Genomic DNA, 13,713 nt, shown 5'->3' with positions numbered 1-13,713 from the left:
AGGATGGGGTTGCAGGATGGGTGCAGCGCATGACAGGATGGGGACGCAGGATGGGAGCAGCACATGACAGGATGGGGACGCAGGATGGGAGCAGCACATGACAGGATGGGGACGCAGGATGGAGCAGCACATGACAGGATGGGGACGCAGGATGGAGCAGCACATGACAGGATGGGGATGCAGGATGGCGGCAGTAGCACATGACAGGATGGGGCAAAGAATAAGAGCAGCACATGACATGATGGGGACGCAGGATGGGTGCAGCACATGACTGGATGGGGACGCAGGATGGAAGCAGCACATGACAGGATGGGAACGCAGGATGGAGCAGCTCATGACAGGATGGGGACACAGGATGGGTGCAGCACATGACAGGATGGGGACGCAGGATGGGAGCAGCACATGACAGGATTGGGACGCAGGATGGGAGCAGCACATGACAGGATGGGGACGCAGGATGGGTGCAGCGCATGACAGGATGGGGATGCAGGATGGGAGCAGCGCATGACAGGATGGGGACGCAGGATGGGAGCAGCGCATGACAGGATGGGGATGCAGGATGGGAGCAGCACATGACAGGATGGGGACGCAGGATGGGAGCAGCGCATGACAGGATGGGGACGCAGGATGGGAGCAGCGCATGACAGGATGGGGACGCAGGATGGGAGCAGCGCATGACAGGATGGGGACGCAGGATGAGAGCAGCGCATGACAGGATGGGGACGCAGGATGGGAGCAGCACATGACAGGATGGGGATGCAGGATGGAGCAGCACATGACAGGATGGGGACGCAGGATGGGAGCAGCGCATGACAGGACGGGGACGCAGGATGGGAGCAGCACATACCAGGATGGAGACCATATACCAATATAAATGCTCGCCACCCGGGTGTAGAACGGGTTCAATAGCTAGTCTAAATTATAAGCAGAAGAAGACTAAGCAGTGTATGGGGGTGAGTCTGTTCCTCCTCGTGGTGCCCCTGGAATAAACCTGCTGCTGCAGGCCAAACTGAACGTGGAGAAATCCTGTTGTAAATCTTTTGTGACAGGCATAACAGAAGGTGTAATCTTCAAACTTTTATAGATAACAACAACAGGAAGGCCTGGCTGTCACAAATAAGAATATGATGAAGAAGAAGTAGATTAAGTTGATTATGAAGAAGAATAATAGTTGAATAAAAAGAATATGAAGAATGTAAAAAAAAAATCATACGAAGAAGATGAATAAGGTGAAGGAGAAGTTGATGGAAAAGATGATGCTGCTGAGGATGATGAAGAAGAAAATGTGGGAAAAGTTAAAAAGAAGGTGAACAGCATGGAAGTAGTGAAACATAAATATCTGACTAAATATAAAAAATCGTAACATAGTCAATAGCTTTGTAACTCCGAACGTCTTAAAAAAAATAATTCCTGCAATTCCATTTGATTAGGCTAAACCTCTATGCCTTTAATGTCTCCTCCACCTCCCCCAATACATCTTACATTATTCTTGTTTTCCTTCATGTAGAATTAACATACAAGAAAAGAAAGGGTTTGTTTTAATTCCGATATTTTGGTCCCATTGACTTGCATTGGTATCGGGTATCGGTATCGGCGATATCCAATATTTTTTGAATATCGGCGGATCCAATCCGATACCGATACCTTTGGATATCGGAAGGTATCGCTCAACACTATTTAGTATACAAATATGAAAGTGCTGTGAAACACCCTCATTCGCAAATTAAATAAGCTAGATTTTACTTTATAGCACCAATAAAAACTATGCCCCCTAATCCCCATTCAAAAGTATCAGCCTCCCCCAAATCCACAGACTGCATAGCAACAGACTCCCTGTTTACCAGTACATAGCAGCACCAGCCTCACCTGTTCACCAGTATACAGCAGCTTCAGCTTCCCCTGTCACCAGTATATAGCACCAGCCTCCCCTGTTCACCAGTATACAGCACAGCCTCCCCTGTCACCAGCCTCCCCTGTTCACCAGTATACAGCACAGCCTCCAATGTCACCAGCCTCCTGTGTTCACCAGTATATAGCACAGCCTCCCCTGTTCACCAGTATACAGCACAGTCTCCCTTTCACCCGTCTCCCCTGTTAACCAGTATACAGTAGCAGCCTCCCCATTCACCAGTATACAGCAGCAGCCTCCCCTGTCACCAGCCTCACCTATTCACCAGTATACAGCAGCAGCCTCCCCTGTCACCAGCCTCCCCTGTTCACCAGTATACAGTACAGCCTCCCCTGTTTACCAGTATACAGCAGCAGCCTTTGCTGCTCACCAGTATACAGCAGCAGCCTCCCCTGTCACCAGCCTCCCCTGTTCACCAGTATACAGTACAGCCTCCCCTGTTTACCAGTATACAGCAGCAGCCTTTGCTGCTCACCAGTATACAGCAACAACCTCCCCTGTCACCAGCCTCCCCTTGATCATTAGTATACAGCAGCAGCCTTCCCTGTCACCAGCCTCTTCTCACCAGTATACAGCACAGCCTCCAATCACCAGCCTCCTCTCACCAATATACAACAACAGCCTCCCCTGTCACCAGCCTCCTCTCACCAGTAAACAGCACAGAATCCCCTGTCACCAGCCTCCCCTTTCCATCAATATACAGCAGCAGCCTCCCCTGTCACCAGACTCCACTGTTCACCAGTGTACAGCACAGCATCCCCTGTCACCAGTCTCCCTGTTCACCAGAATACAGAAGCAGCCTGCCCTGTTACCAGCATCACCTGTTCATTAGTATACAGCACAGACTCCCGTCACCGGCCTCCCCTGTTCACCAGTATACAGCACCAGACTCCTCTTTCACCAGCCTCCTCTCACCAGTATACAGCAGTAGCCGCCTCTTACCAGTATACAGCAGCAGCCTCTCCTGTCACCAGCCTCCTCTCACCAGTATACAGCAGCAGCCTCCCCTGTGACCAGCCTCATCTCACCAGTATACTGCAGCCTCCTCTCTTACAAGCCTCCTCTCACCAGTATACAGCAGCAGCCTCCCCTGTGACCAGCCTCATCTCACAAGTATACAGCAGCCTCCTCTGTTACCAGCCTTCTCTTTATATGGAGCTATAGTGGAGTTGATTTATTCCTAGAATTTCAGAGTGTTGTTGCAACAGCGTACATATTAATTAAATGTCTGAATGATATAGATAGTGTTAGGGTTGGCGGAACGCACCGAATATATTTATTAGGTGAGATTGGATAGGTGCGTTCACAACCCGGCATCCTCCGTGCAGGAAAGAACCTGCTGCTAAGTAAGGCGGTGAAGTAAATTAGTATAAACGAACTCTGTTACTTCACAGAGCCCGTAGTAAAGAGAACGCGGTCCCTATTTAGCTCACAGGGAACACAGCTACTGAGTAGAGCCGACAGTGGTCATGCAGTCCAAACTGAACACGCAGCTCCTCTCCAGAGGAGCCGAAATTCTAATGACTATTAGCCAGCCCTGAATTCACTCCTAAGAAACTCCTTGTCGGAGGTGCCAGCATTCTAGGGGCTTATTTCAGCTGGGTCCCTGACCACACACACGACCACACTGGCGCTGAGCTCCTACATATTTGATACTAATGCATGGCCATGCAGTCATGAGAACCTTTTATAGCTGTAGTAACTTCAGGACCTTCCAGAAGGACCAATGGAAGGCTGCCACAGAACTTGATCAGGTACAGGGCCTTCCTGGCGGACCAATGGAAGTTGCTGCAGTACCTGAGCATGTGACCCTTGATCTCCACTGAGAGATCTTACCCTGGTTATGCTCAGTGTGTGCAAAGCAGGACTTAGTCCCAGAAAAGCCTGCTCGCCGCAGACCAGTGCATGGTACAATAGCAGAGCCTGGAGAGGCAGCAGTAACCCTTTGCACAGTATCAGATTCAGTGAGACGCTGGGACTGATGTCTCCACTGAGCAGGCTCCACTGCGACCGATGTAGAATGGGAGACCGCAGCAGACATGGTTTGAGATTCCCCCTGTGCAGCGGCGGGAACTCGACTCCTAACAGATACATAGATTTAAAAAAATTGGAGCAGAACAAACAAAAGTGCAGGTGTAGATGCTAGCCCAAATGTTGTAGTGTATTTATGGTGGTTACATTTTTAACTAAGAGAAAATGATCCTTTGTTAAACTTGTTGAATGCTAATTTTCTCTTCACCGAAAACATGAACACCTGTTCAAATGAGCCAATAAATACAACAGCTATTTGCATGAAATTAGCGATTGAGTACTGCCCACTTTTTTAAAACAATGGATAGATAGATAAATAAGTAGATACAGTGGGGTAAATAAGTATTTAATCCCTTGCTGATTTTGAAAGTTTACCCCCTAAAAAGACATGAGCAATCTACAATTTTAAGGGTAGTTTAATTTTAACATTGAGAGATACAATATCAAAAATAAAATCCAGAAAATTACATTGCTTAAATTATAGAAATTTCTTTGCATTTTGCAGTGAGAAATAAGTATTTTATCCCTCTGGCAAACAAGACTTAATACCAACCCACAGTCAGACAAGCACAGCAGTCAGATTTTTGTAGTTGATGAGGTTTGTACACATGCCTGGAGGAATTTTGGTCCACTCCTCTTTGCAGATCATCTTGAACTCAATAAGATTTTGAAGCTGTCACTTGGCAACTCGGACTTCAACTCCCTCCATAAGTTTTCTATGGGATTAAGGTCTGGAGACTGGCTAGGCCACTCCATGATCATAATGTGCTTCTTTTTGAGCCACTTGTTTGTTGCCTTGGTTGTATGCTTTGGGTCATTTTCTTGCTGGAAGACCCAGCCATAACCCATTTTTAATGTTCTGGCGGAGAGAAGGAGGTTGTCACTCAGGATTTTATGGTACATGGCTCCACCCATTCTCCCATTGATGCAGTGAAGTAGTCCTGTGCTCTTAGCAGAGAAGCACCCCCAAAACACCTCCACATCCATGCTTGACAGCGGGGACAATGTTCTTTGGGACACATGCAGCATTTCTCTTCCTCCAAACATCGCGAGTTGAGTTAATGCCAAAGAGCTCAATTTTTGTCTCATCTGATCACTGCACCTTCTCCCAATCATTCACAGATTCATTCAGGTTTTAATTTGCAAATTTCAGATGGGCTTGCTCATGTGCCTTCTTGAGCAGGGGGACCTTGTGGGCAATCCAGGATTTTAAACCTTTATGGCGTAATGTGTTAGCAATGGTTATCTTGGTGGCTGTGGTCCCAGCTACCTTGAGATCATTAACAAGTTCTCCTCATGTAGTTTAAGGCTGATCTCTAAACTTCACCATGATCAAGGATACCCCACGAGGTGAGATTTTGCACGGTGCCCCAGATCGATGTCGATTGACAGTCATTTTGTTTTTCTTCCATTTTCTTGCTATTGCACCAACAGTTGTTTCCTTCTTGCCCAGCATCTTACTTATGGTTTTGTAGCCCATTCCAGCTTTGTGCAGGTCTATGATCTTGGCCCTGACATCCTTATAATGCTCTTTGGTCTTGCCCATGTTGTAGAGGTTAGAGTCTGACTGATTAATTGAGTCTGTGGACAGGAGTCTTTTATAAAGGTGACTATGTAAGAAAGCTGTCATTAATGCAGGTAATGAGTTGATTAGGAGCATTTAAGTGGTCTGTAGGAGCCATAACTCTTAATGGTTGGTAGGGGATCAAATACTTATTTCTCACTGCACAATGCAATTAATTTTATACAATTTATACAACGTGATTTTCTGGATTGTATTTTTCATATTCAATCTCTCAATATTAAAATTAACCTACCCTTAAAATTATAGACTGTTCAAGTCTTTTTCAGTGGGAAAACTTACAAAATCAGCAAGGGATCAAATACTTATTTCCACTATTTTAGATAGACAATCCCCCTATGAAGTAATTAATTGCGTTTTAATAATTTCATATACAATTTACCTATAAATATTTGATTATTTTAGAAATACGCTACAATTTTAAATCAAAATTCTGGAGGCAGCTATTGTATTGTTATTTTTCCCAGCAATATTTCATTGTAAAAGATTGATATAGCAAGGCTTTGAAGTGTGAAGAAGTGTTCGCAAACTTTATCAAAACTTCTTTGCAGGTGTTTTATTTTTCATGTGGAAAATCAATATTTCTAAATAGCATACTATGGCAATGTACTCAAACTTTTCTGCATGATTTCCCTGGCATCTGCTGTGAAGTCAATTCAGTCCTTTGCTAAAAGGGATAGGTTCAATTTTATCAGTGTTCTGCATAGATGTTGTACTTTCATCAGGAAACAAAATAATTCAATCTTTTTTTTTTAACTAAATATAGGGTATAGGTCTAATATAATGTGACATGCCTCAAGTAAATATGTCATATGATGTTCACTTTACCGTCTTTGTACTTTCATACAAACACTAAAGCAGTTTGTACTTGTAGGATCTTTTCATATCTCTCAATAATATAGGAAGGAAGGACAATTTTTTTTAGCTAGGTCAGACCCTAACCCTATCCAGTCATTTTTATGCACCTATAAAGAAAAAGTGTTCCTAGTGATTCACTTTACTTTTCTTCAATGTTTTATACCGTTTTATGGCATCCACACAGGTCATAAATGGATCCTACAAAGATAATACATACTGTATGAAGTCCCAAAGATGCCACTTACACTTTCATTTCCAAATACTGTCCACTTACACCCAGTAGTGTCTACAGGGCAGTATAGTGCCACTACAGTGCCTCTCCCGCATTGTAGAATGCCCCCATTGTTCCTCTACATACAGTTACGCTTCTAGAACATTCCAGGTAGTATGAAGCTTTCACCTTACTCCACACATATTTTATGATTTTCTATGCACAACATGCTGTCCCATTGAATACGAGTTGGTTGAGAGTATAACTGATCAAGGTTCAGGTCTTTGTTTTATGGTTGTGAAAAGGAGCTACAGGAACCTCCTGAGCTTCTTGGCTCATCATGGGGGGCATGTGTTTCTCCAGCCTCCATCATCCTACAGTTTTAATTTTCTTAGTGCATCTTTTTTATTAAATAATACTAGCTGTACTATATTAAATTTACTTTAGTGGTGTAAAGAGGTTTAGGAATACTGTGGTTACAAAAGGCCATCAGACGAATCATTGAAATTATGGGCTGCAGTAAAGTGAGAAAAATGACATTTCCCATTAATAGGTTAAACTTACACTGTGCTACTTGTTAAATAAATAAAAAAAAAATATATATATATATATATATATATAGTTAGGTCCATATATATTTGGACAGAGACAACATTTTTCTAATTTTATTTATAGACATTATCACAATTAATTTTAAACAAAACAATTCAGATGCAGTTGAAGTTCAGACTTTCAGCTTTCATTTGAGGGTATCCACATTAAAATTGGATGAAGGGTTTAGAAGTTTCAGCTCCTTAACATGTGCCACCCTGTTTTTAAAGGGACCAAAAGTAATTGGACAGATTCAATAATTTTAAATAAAATGTTTATTTCTAGTACTTGGTTGAAAACCCTTTGTTGGCAATGACTGCCTGAAGTCTTGAACTCATGGACATCACCAGATGCTGTGTTTCCTCCTTTTTTATGCTCTGCCAGGCCTTCACTGTGGTGGTTTTCAGTTGCTGTTTGTTTGTGGGCCTTTCTGTCTGAAGTTTAGTCTTTAACAAGTGAAATGCATGCTCAATTGGGTTGAGATCAGGTGACTGACTTGGCCATTCAAGAATATTCCACTTCTTTGCTTTAATAAACTCCTGGGTTGTTTTGGCTTTATGTTTGGGGTCATTGTCCATCTGTAGTATGAAATGACGACCAATCAGTTTGGCTGCATTTTGCTGGATCTGAGCACACAGTATGTTTCTGAATACCTCAGAATTCATTCGGCTGCATCTGTCCTGTGTCACATCATCAATAAACACTAGTGACCCAGTGCCACTGGCAGCCATGCATGCCCAAGCCATCACACTGCCTCCGCCGTGTTTTGCAGATGATGTGGTATGCTTTGGATCATGAGCTGTAGCACGCCTTTGCCATACTATTCTCTTTCCATCATTCTGGTAGAGGTTGATCTTGGTTTCATCTGTCCAAAGAATGTTCTTCCAGAACTGTGCTGGCTTTTTTAGATGTTTTTTAGCAAAGTCCAGTCTAGCCTTTTTATTCTTGATGCTTATGAGTGGCTTACACCGTGCAGTGAACCCTCTGTATTTACTTTCATGCAGTCTTCTCTTTATGGTAGATTTGGATATTGATACGCCTACCTCCTGGAGAGTGTTGTTCACTTGGTTGGCTGTTGTGAAGGGGTTTCTCTTCACCATGGAGATTATTCAGCGATCATCCACCACTGTTGTCTTCCGTGGGCACCCAGGTCTTTTTGCATTGATGAGTTCACCAGCGCTTTCTTTCTTTCTCACGATGTACCAAATTGTAGATTTTGCCACTCCTAATATTGTAGCAATTTCTCGGATGGGTTTTTTCTGTTTTCGCAGCTTAAGGATGGCTTGTTTCACCTGCATGGAGAGCTCCTTTGACCGCATGTTTACTTCACAGCAAAACCTTCCAAATGTAAGCACCACACCTCAAATCAACTCCAGGCCTTTTATCTGCTTAATTGAGAATGACATAACGAAGGGATTGCCCACACCTGTCCATGAAATAGCCTTGGGGTCAATTGTCCAATTACTTTTGGTCCCTTTAAAAACAGGGTGGCACATGTCAAGGAGCTGAAACTCCTAAACCCTTCATCCAATTTTAATGTGGATACCCTCAAATGAAAGCTGAAAGTCTGAACTTCAACTGCATCTGAATTGTTTTGTTTAAAATTCATTGTGGTAATGCCTATAACCAAAATTAGAAAAATGTTGTCTCTGTCCAAATATATATGGACCTAACTGTATATATATATATATTATACACTGCTCAAAAAAATAATGGGAAAACTAAAATACCACATCCTAGATATCACTGAATAATATATTCCTGTTGTAAATCTTTATTCATTACGATAAAACATAAAAATTATCAATGTAAATCAAAATTAATATCTCACGGAGGCCTAGATTTGTAACGATACTCAAAATCAAAGTGGAAAATCAAGTTACAGGCTGATCCAACTTCAGTGGAAATGCCTCAAAACAACAAAATTATGCTCAATAGTGTGCATATGGCCTCCACGTGCCTGTATGACCTCCCTACAACGCATGGGCAAGCTCCTGATTTGGCAACTCATGGTCTCCTGAGGGATCTCCTCCCAGGCCTGGACTAAAGAATCCAACTCCTGGACCATCTGTAGTGCAACGTGATGTTGGTGAATGGTGCAAGCCATGATGTACCAGATGTGTTCAATTGGATTCAGGTCGGGGGAACGGGCGGGCCAGTCCACAGCTTCAATGCCTTCATCTTGCAGGAACTGCAGACACTGCTGACACACTCCACATTGTCCTGCATTAGGAGAAACCCAGGGCCAACTGCACCAGCATATGGTCTCACAAGGGGTCTTAGGATCTCATCTCGGTACTTAATGGCAGTCAGGCTACCTTTGGCGAGCACATGGAGGGCTGTGTGGCCCTCCAAAGAAATGTCACTCCACACCATTACTGACCCACTGCCAAACCGGTCATGCTGAAGGATGTTGCAGGCAGCAGATCGCTCTCCACGGCATCTCCAGACTCTGTCACATCTGTCACATGTGATCAGTGTGAACCTGCTTTCATCTGTGAAGAGCACAGGGCACCTGAGGCGAATTTGTCAATTCTGGTGTTCTGTGGCAAATGCTAAGCGCCCTGGACGGTGTTATACTGTGAGCACAATTCTTATCTGTAGACGTCAGGCACTCAGACCATCCTCATGGAGTCAGTTTCAAACTGTTTATGCAGAGCCATGCACATTTGTGGCCTGCTGGAGGTCATTCTGCAGGGCTCTGGCAGTGCTCCTCCTGTTCCTCCTTGCACAAAGACTGAGGTAGTGGTCCAGCTGCTGGGTTGTTGTCCTCCTACGGCCCTCTCTAAATCTCCTGGTTTACTGGCCTGTCTCCTGGTAGCACCTCCAGCCTCTGGACACTACATTGACAGACACAGCAAACCCTCTTGCCACAGCTCGCATTGATGTGCCATCATGGATCAGGTGCACTATCTGAGCCACTTGTGTGGCTTGTAGAGTCCATCTCATGCTACCATGAGTGTGAAAGCACAACCATCATTCAAAAGTGACCAAAACATCAGCCAGAAAGCATTGGTACTGAGATGTGGTCTGTGGTCTTCACCTGCAGAACCACTCCTTTATTGAGGGTGTCTTGATAATTGCCAATAATTTCCATCTGTTGTCTATTCCATTTGCACAACATCATGTGAAATTGATTGTCAAACAGTGTTACTTCCTAAGATGACAGTTTGAATTCACAGAAGTTTAATTTACTTGGAGTTATATTCTGTTGTTTAAGTGTTCCCTTTATTTTTTTGAGCAGTGTATATGAGGATGAATTTTGTAAGTTTCACTACAAAATCAGCATTGATTGATGAATTTTCCATGAAGGGTTTGCAGGCATTTAATTCATCCAGGTGTGGGATATTAAAGTACAATGATTCCACATCCATTGTGGCCAGAATGGTTCCTACTGCTAGAGGACCTATTGCTGCTAGTCTATTCAATATGTGATTGTAGATTGTGAGCCCTCGCAGGTAGGGACCTCTATCTTCCTGTACCTGTCCTGAATTTTATTGTTTAGGATTACAGTGCTCATTTTTATTATGTTTTTATTATGCATACACCTTTTCACATGAAAAGCGCCATGGAATAAATGGCATAATAATAATAATAATAATAATAATATGTTAGTTGTGTCATGAATTAAGCTGGGTGTATCCATTACCCAGGGTTTAGGAAAACCTTCTATCCATCCAGAAATTTGCTCAGAGAGAAAAATTTTGTAGTACAAACTCATGACAACCGTTGACATACTCAGTGAAGGAATGAATGTGTCTCATGGAGTTATGTCTTTCTACATCAACAAAGAATTGTGTTCTTCAGACCTTTTGGGGGCGTCACAGCCATTGTCCTAATCTCATTCACAGGACAATAAATTGTTCACACTCCTTATCTATGAAATATTCCAATATGTATGGCTACGACTGTTATAATGCAGGGGTGCATTCGTGCACTAGTATTCGTGTATTTTTGTTCAAAGTACTTTTTTTCTAAGTACTCGGCAGTTATAACATGGCAGAATATAATCAAGCATCTCTTCTCTCTTCATACAGGTAAACATATCATTCATTCTCTGAGCTGAAATATCCTGCATGTCTATTGCTCCAGTCCCTGACAGCAAGCAGCTTGGATGGTAAACATATCATTCATTCTCTGAGCTGAAATATCCTGCATGTCTATTGCTCCAGTCCCTGACAGCAAGCAGCTTGGATGGTATCTGAGTCATTCTATTTTCGGCATTGAATCCTGCATATAACTATATATGTTAGTCATCCTATTATGCATTTGTTTGTGTTTATAGATATTTAACTCACTTTTGCATGTCCTTACTCAGAGAGATCACATAACTGTTTCAAAGCGGTTTATGATCCATGTAGACCTGGACATTTGTTTATCTGATCACTACATTTATTGTGTCCTGTTGTCTCAACTGAGTTAGATTGATTGCTAACGAGCTTTAACACCAAAAAAAAAAAATAAAAAAAAATCTAAGAGCTAGCCTTCTATAAATGTAGACTTAGCTTGGGGATGCATTCGTGCAGGGGTGCATTCGTGCACTAGTATTCGTGTATTTTTGTTCAAAGTACTTTTTTTCTAAGTACTCGGCAGTTATAACATGGCAGTTAGACAGGGCAGGAGACAGGTAAGACAATCTAAATCTAATCCATATTCACTTGAAACAGCACAAATACTCACCATATTTATTTGTATGATTTATATTCTGGCTGCTGCATTCACTCACATTCACCGCCCTTGCATTAACTCTCTATACTCCATCCATATCGGCCCCTCTGTCCTTGCCTCTCCTATGTATAGCACTCATGCTCTGTTCACATTGCTTAACAGCACAGATCCATTCTGTCCCACAATCCAACACAAGAGACGCTCTCACAAATCACTTAACCATCTGCTCACTCTTTCGATCCTCCTTCTCCTAGTCGCTGGAGACATCTCTCCAAACCCCGGCCCCCCATGTTATAGCCAGTCAAACCTCCCAATTGCTACACCCAGAAACCCCTCTAACCTTATTAATATTCCCTGCATGCCTTCTGTCTCTTTGAATTGTGCCCTTTGGAATTCTCGCTCTGTGTGTAATAAACTCTCCTTCATTCATGACTTCTTCCTTGCTAATTCTCTTAATCTCCTGGCTCTTACTGAAACCTGGATCCAGCAGTCAGACACCACCGCTGCTGCTGCTCTTTCATATGGTGGACTACACTTTTCTCATACCCCAAGATCAGACAACAGAGCAGGTGGAGGCGTTGGTCTGCTCCTTTCACCCAAATGTACTTTCCAAGTTATCCCCCAAGTACCCTCACTTGTCTTCCCTTCCTTTGAGGTCCATGTGGTCAGACTCTATGTCCCCTTCTCCATGCGAGTGGCGGTGGTGTATCGTCCTCCCGGCCCCTCTCATCAATTCCTGGATCACTTTGCCACCTGGCTTCCACACTTTCTCTCCTGTGACACCCCTACCCTTATCATGGGTGATTTCAACATCCCCATTGCCTCTCCCCTCTCCCCATCTGCTTCTCACCTTTTATCTCTATCCTCCTCTTTCGGCCTCTCGCAGCATGCTAACTCTCCAACACATCAAGATGGAAACTCCCTTGACTTGGTCTTCTCCCGGCTTTGCTCAGTGGATGATTTCACAAACTCCCCTCTCCCACTCTCTGACCACAACCTTCTTTCATTCTCTATCAAGAACTGCCATCCCGCTCAGGTCACCCCCACTTTCCACACTTATAGAAACATACAGGCCATTAACACCCAGAAACTTATGAAGAACTTGCAGTCCTCATTGGCCCCAATCTTCTCCATCTCATGTCCTGATTCTGCTCTGAAGCATTACAATGAAACCCTGCAAAGTGCTCTGGATGAAGCTGCTCCTCCTATACTTAAAACAACTCGGCACAGACGGCAACAACCGTGGCACACGCTGCAAATACGTTTCCTGCAGCGGTGCTCCAGGTGCGCAGAACGTCTGTGGAGAAAATCTAATCTACTCGAAGATTTCATCCATTATAAGTTCATGCTGAAGACATATAATTCTGCCCTTCACCTCTCCAAACAAACCTACTTCAACACCCTCATCACCTCCCTGTCCAATAACCCTAAACGTCTCTTTGACACGTTCCAGTGCCTACTCAACCCAAGAGAGCAGGCCCCAACCACGGATCTCCGTGCTGACGATCTGGCCAATTACTTCAAAGAAAAAATTGACCACATTCGACAGGAAATCATCTCCCAATCTCTTAATACCATGCACTGTCCTCCCTCTCCCACTGCATCTAGTTCACTCTCTGACTTTGAACCAGTTACAGAAGAAGAAGTAAGCAGGCTCTTTGCATCTTCTCGCCCGACCACTTGCACCAGTGACCCCATTCCGTCACATCTCCTCCAGTCCCTTTCCCCGGCTGTCACCTCTCACCTAACAAAAATATTCAACCTTTCCCTCACTTCCGGTATTTTTCCCTCCTCATTTAAGCATGCCATCATACATCCATTACTTAAAAAACCATCCCTCGATCAAAACTGTGCCGCTAATTA

The sequence above is a fragment of the Ranitomeya imitator genome, chromosome 6 (genome assembly GCF_032444005.1).
Source record: "Ranitomeya imitator isolate aRanImi1 chromosome 6, aRanImi1.pri, whole genome shotgun sequence".
NCBI lineage: Eukaryota > Metazoa > Chordata > Amphibia > Anura > Dendrobatidae > Ranitomeya > Ranitomeya imitator.
The sequence above is the reverse complement of the archived record's forward strand: the minus strand, read 5'-3'. Positions refer to the sequence as shown.